Raw genomic sequence first — 6,962 nt, 5'->3', positions numbered from 1 at the left:
GAAAGTACTCTATCAAGGAAGGGTATAAGGCAATTCATCAGACATCTGTTCAATCCTATTCATAAAGAGCCTACAATTTCTGTTGGAACAACAGTGTTCCAAGGCAAGGATGTTTGCTTGGCTTTCTCTAAATAAGAGAATACTCACCAATGAGAAACTTGTTAAATTGAATATTGCACATCCATTTTCTTGAGTACTTTGTGGTGAACACAGTGAAATGTTAGATCATCTCCTCCTCCAATGTGATTTTGCTCACTATTGTTGGATGTTTGTGCTTGATAAGATTTCCTTTAGCACCCCTCTTCCAAATAATGTATGGGATTTGTTCCAGTCATGGCTAGTCTTATACTCATCCTCTCTTTTTGCATGTATTTGGAAAGTGATCCCATCCATAGTAGTATGGTCACTTTGGTGGGAAAGAAATAAGCATATTTTTAGAAAGAAAACATCTCCTCTTTTTGATGTTTTCAATTATATTGAAAATCAGTATCAGAACTGGTTAATGCTCATGTTTCAAATCAGTTCAATTCAAATAGGGAATTTACTTCTTGGGATGGTCAAGTTATTAATTGTTGGAAGGGCATCTCTATTCCTGTATCACCTTGTCTTCCGAGAGTGAGGACTAGTAAAATTGATAGAAATAAAGTGAAATGGTGTCCTCTGGATTCAATGCATTTCATATTAAATTTTGATGGCTCCTCCAAAGGGAACTCGTGATAGTTCTGATACTTAATATAAGTACAAATCCAATAGCCAACAAGATGAGAGGGGGGGCTGAATAATACAAACTTAATCTTCCATAAAAACATCAGATTCAACCTCGGTAACATATATTTCAGTAATATAACCAAAATTGTTAAACATGCAAAGTCAAAAGCATATGAACATCGTAAACCTCATAACACCAGATTTAACGTGGAAACCCAAATAGGGAAAAACCAATGTGGGATTTCGGACCCACTAAGAAATATACTCTTCTAGAGTATGCCTGGTTAAAAGCAAATCCTGTTAAAGATTACAAACACATTGCTAGATGTGACCTGGTTAAGGGATTTCCCTCAAATCTATTAGGATCTTCACCTTGTTAGAAGTGACCTTGTTAAAGGATTTCAAACACTCAATCAGAATTTCACCTTGCTAGAGGGTTTTACAAATAAGACTATTAAGTCCACTCGGTTAAGAGATTTTCTATCACTTTCACAAAATAACAGTAATAAAATCTATCTACAACTTCACATCTAAAATGCTAAACCAGATTCTTATTTGTTCAATACAATCTAGACATAGAACTAATCTTGTCTATCTATTGGGCTTCTATACTCTATTATTCAAACGGGTCTTCAAGCTTCTATGCTCGATAATCACTATGTAGCATCCATGTGCATACAATTCCCCACATACATTGTTTATCAACAGTTTCCTTTTTATAAACAATTAGGTAGCCGCTTAATCTCCTTGATCACATTTCCTATGATCAATCATAGCCATCAGATCTTCAATCTTGTCTAGGTTCAATGCACACTAATACATTTGGGGTCAAATTCCGATGGAGGTTTCTAACGAACAAGGAGCATTGTGTGAAAATTTGATTTTTTTTTTTAAAATGCCCGTGTTCATCAGAATTCCAACAACCCTGGGCATTTTATTAAAAAAAAAAAGACAACGCATTTTCATTTTGAAAGCAAGCCGCTGCCCCCCCTGCTAGAGCGATCTCTGCACTGCAAGCAAGGGTTTTTGGCTCGCTTTTGTCCAGGTGAATTTTCCAGCTCTGGCCTCATCTTTGTTTCCTGGTATGTATGTATGGTGGATTCATTTTTATTCTCATGCCAATAAAATCTATTAGCTAATCTAAAACAATGAGAATCACCTTCTTAACTGACTCTAGAAATGTTTGTTGCCTCCCTCAAGCCACTCAAGAATGCACCATGCATTGTTGCAAGGTAACGCCTATTGGTGGCCTCTCCTGCAAAAAAAACCCTACCATCTCCCATGCTCTCTGCTAATATATCATAGTCATCACCAGATGCCCCAACTGCAACATGTGAATAGGAACCAAGACTGAAGGGATCACTACCCCATCTCGTGAACACTATTTGGAGAGGATTAGGGACTTGCACACCTCTTGGCCCATAAATACCTGCATATGCCAGCTAATTGGTCAATTCAATAGAACATACATACACAAACATTTAATTTCCAACTTTTTCAATTCAAAACAACACATACCCAATCATTAGTTTACCAAATTCAAAAAACAACACATACCATAATTTGTTTGACCTAATCGCTCATTTCAAACACCTCAGAAAATTGTGAAGTCTCATAAATGAGACAATTTTTTGATCAACAAGTTCTCTTTATTTATTTGTTTCTATTTTAGTTCATGCTATAGGGTAGATAAGAAGTAGTTGATAGGTGGGGACATGACAGTCCTCCCCTCCCTAAATTGCTTGTCCCCAAGCAATGATTTTGAATAAATCTTCTTAATCTGAGGATTCCTCTTGATGATTTGTAATCTTAAGACATCAATTGTATTTTGTAAGAACTGTTTTGTTGTTCCTATGGATATCTCTTCGAGACAAAGCAAGGCAAACTTCCCATATGTTGAGAAGCATGACATACGTTTCTGATAAGCATAAATACACACACTAACATGAAAGTTAAAACTATATCAAAGTCATAAAATGGGGTGTAAAATGATTCATAGCATTCAGAGGCCTCTTGATCTTAGACAAATTTTAGCTATGCAACTTAAGAAGGCCTTGAGGGGGGGTTGTTCCATATATGCCATCCAAGTTAGTGACATTGACAAAAAGAAGCCAATACTTCATTACTACCCTATCGAGAAGCAATTTTATGATATAATCATAGTAGAGTTAACAAAATTGCCCCCTAAGAGGGAGTTGGAATTTTATATTTAGTTTCTATAAGGTATTGAGCCTCAATAAAAATATCCATATAGGATGACAACTACAAAGGTGAATGAATTGAAGTCATAGTTGCAAGAGTTTTGAACCAAGGGCTTATTAGACCTAGTCTATCTCCATGCAGTGGACTACTCATTTTTGTGAAGAAAAAGAATGGGACCTTGTGCTTGTGTATTGACTATAGGATGTTGAACAAGGTAAAAATCAAGAATGGGTATCCCCTATGAAGGATTAATGATCTCTTTGATCATATGAGATGATCTATAATATTATCTAAGATAGGTCCCTTAGATATGGCTGCCACAAATTGAGGATTAAGGAAGAGGATATTTAAAAGATAGATTTTAGGACTTATTATGGCTACCACGATTTCACATTAGTGTCAATTGAGTCAAATAATGCTACAACTTTCATGAATTTATTGAACATTGCACCAAGAGATTGAGGATAGTTTTATAATTCTTAAGGGAGAATAAGATCTTTGGTAAGCTATTCAAGTGTACTTTCTACAAGGACAAGGTGAATTATCTACACCTTATGATTTTAGTGGGAGGGATTGTAGTTGATCTAGAGAAAACAAAAGCAATTGTGGGGTTGCCTACACCACATAATGTAACTAAAATCTAGAGCTTCGTGGGACTTGAAAGATACTACAATAAGTTTGTATAAGGATTTTCTAAAATTGTAGCACCAATCACTTCACTCCACAGAAAGGGAAAATATTTGAGTGGAATGAGAAGTGTGACCAAGCTTTTCAATTTTTGAAGAAGCTCATTTCAGATCCTATATTGACTGTAGCTAATCTAAATGGGTAATTCATGGTGATAACAAAATGAATTAAGATAAGGAGTAGGAGGAGTGCTAATGCAAAATGGGAAAGTGGTTGCTTATTAGTCTAGTCCAAGTTGAAATAATATAAGTTAAAATTTGCATCCCATGACCTAGAGTTATTAGCCATAGTTCATGTGCTTTAGAGGTGGAGGCACTATCTTTTGGGTCGTCCATCTTCAATTCAAAAGGCTTACCCAATCTCAATGCTCACAAAAATAGATGGATATAGTTTCTTATTGAATATAAATTTGGGATTGAATACATTAAGGAGATGAAACATAGATAAATAGATGCTCTTAGTAGAAGAAGGCCTCTAGCAACCATGATTACTACAAGGTCTAATTTGAAAAAGTGGTTCGTAATCTTCAAAGAGATTATTCCATGATGGAGAAAGATGTAGAGAAAACCCCTTGGACCATCGATTTAATAGATATTTATTTAAGTTGGATGGATTATTAAGATACCAAGGGAGAATGTACATTCTAAACTTAGGGATTCGAGGAAGTTGATCTTAGAGGAGATCCATAACACACCATGGTATAAAAATTGAGATCTTTATATTTTTAGTTGATGATTGGAGTGCAAACATGATTACTACAAGGAGATGAAACATAGAAAAATAGATGCCCTTAGTAGAAGAAGGCATCTAGCAGCCATTATTATTAAAAGGTCTAATTTGAGAAATTGGTTCATAATCTTCAAAGATATTATTCCATAATGGAGAAAGATGTAGAGAAAAACCCCTTGCACCATCGATTCAATAGATATTTGTTTTAGTTAGATAGATTATTAAGATACCAAGGGAGAATGTAAATTCTAAACTTAGGGATTTGAGGAGGTTGATGTTAGAGGAGATCCACAACACACCTTATTTAAGGTGCTTAGGACTAGCCAAGATGGTAGGAAAATTGAGATCTTTATATTTTTAGCCAAGAATCGAGAAGGATGAGATTGAATTTGTAGCTTGATGATTGGAGTGCAAACAAGCCAAGACTAAGCATATACACCTAGTAGGGTTTGTATACTCACATGACATACTTAAATATAAATGACAAGTTATTAGCATGGATTTTATTTAAGGGTTGCCGTTATAAAAGAATAAACATGATGTCATTTTGGTAGTTGTGGATAAGTTGACCAAGGTAGCATACTTCACCCAAAGGATTTTTCAGGATGGATTGTTTACATTAGCTAAGAAGTTTATCTGAGAGATATTTCATTTGAATTGAGTACTTGAGATGATCATATCAAAATGAGATACTCATATAATTTCTAAATTTTGGAAAATATTGAATGAAATATTTGGGATAATATTGAATTTTAGTTTGACATACTACCCACAGACAAATTGACAAACAAAGATAGTGAAGCAAGTAGTCAAAGACCTCCTTAGGATGTATTCCATGGATTAATAGTCTACGTTGGAGGAGTATCTTCCATTGGAAGAGTTTGCATATAATACCTCCTATCATGCATCTTTGGGTATGACACCATTTAAATATCTTTATGGATGAAAGTATTGTACACATATCATTTGGGATATCTACTTGAAGACAAGATTGGAATTGGTTCAAATATTCTTAGGAGATACATGATGAAATGAGATTAACCAAGGGGTGGTTAAAGGAGGTAGAAAACATATAGAAGAGCTATGCATGTAAGAATGAGACTTTCAAAACAAAGTCTTTTTGAGGGTTAAACCTCATAAGAGTTCTATATCATTGGGAAAATTAGCCAAACTAGTACCTAGAATTGTAGGTCTATTTGATGTGTCAGAAGTAATAATTGTGGTTACATATATACTTTATCTACTATGGTCTATTTGATGTGTCAAAAGTAATAACTGTGGTTACATATATACATCTACACACATCCTATTCTAAACTGACCAAAAAAGTAGAAATCTCATGATGATAGAAATACGTTATAGTAACCATAGATATTCATGTAGACATGCTAGAAACGCATCATGTTAATGTTTGTAGCTTTAGTCGAATGATCATTTAGAATACTAGCGAGTCACTATTTTGGAGTTAATTTCCATTCACTTGCTTACTCTCCACCATACATTGGAGTTTGTAAAGCTTTAAAACTCCTTCTATTTGTTTGCAAACAAGATCAAGGAGTGGTTTTTGACCCTGCCCATGGGTTTTCAGGTTCCCAAGATCAATTAATGATCTTTTAGGCAAAGTAGTAACGCCCAGCTGGCTGTCACAGTCAATTATGACTGATTTTTACACTTTTGTTGAAGTTGTTTATGCTATCTTCCTCTTCCAAATAGTAGGTATGAAGGACAACAAGCATCCAAAGATAGGGCATTAATAAAGAGCACAAATCAGACCTTTGGGAAAGAGTTTAGACAGTGTAAAGTGCAGGTCCAAAGTGAAAAACCAATGAAAGGGCAAAAATGCAGTCATAATTAACTTGACAGTGAACAACTTATTGTTTTGTAATTGCCAATGCCTTTTTGTGCAGGGCTAATGTGATTATCTTGTGTCTCTAATGATAGACATGTTCTCATGTTCTAGAATGTAATTGGTTTTCATACTAAAGATGTGTTTGTAGAAAGCAAGAAAGGAAAAGCTGTCAATGTTGCATACTCCTTATGAGCAACTTTTGTAAACCTTGTTCTCTAACCCTTGGAAGGTGTAAAACTGTCTTTTCATGGCCTAATTAGCTTAGAATACTCAAAAATGTCTCTCAGAAAGTCTACAATAGACAAACTTTTAGTAAGAATTTGCAGACACAATGCTCATAAATTCACACAATTAGCTACATTAAATGCGTTCTCTATTAAGTTCAATGTTTTAAGATGAAAAAGAAGAGTTAAATGGTTTTGGTTCGATTTGCAATTTTTGTGAAGCTTTTGCACTGAAGTTTCCATAGCCTGATTTTTTTGCCTATGAAGAAAGACCATGTTAGATAATATCAGCGAAGAACAAAATAAGGAGACAATTGCTAGATTATGGTCTAACTTGAAAAGAAAAGGTGACGGGAAATGTTATTTTCCCTGCAAAATTTGTAAGGGCTTAAAGACTAGAAGACTTCTAATCAAAACAACTAAGAAACATTGTAGGCAGCATGGTCACATTGAAGGGGGACATGATTATCATCCACTGGTAAGTTGTTCATTATATCGTTTTAACAATGTATATACATAAGAAATCACTTGATAATGAGATCATGATCACGGTTTATTTATGT

The sequence above is a fragment of the Cryptomeria japonica genome, chromosome 10 (assembly GCF_030272615.1).
Source record: "Cryptomeria japonica chromosome 10, Sugi_1.0, whole genome shotgun sequence".
NCBI classification, from domain to species: domain Eukaryota; kingdom Viridiplantae; phylum Streptophyta; class Pinopsida; order Cupressales; family Cupressaceae; genus Cryptomeria; species Cryptomeria japonica.
The sequence above is the reverse complement of the archived record's forward strand: the minus strand, read 5'-3'. Positions refer to the sequence as shown.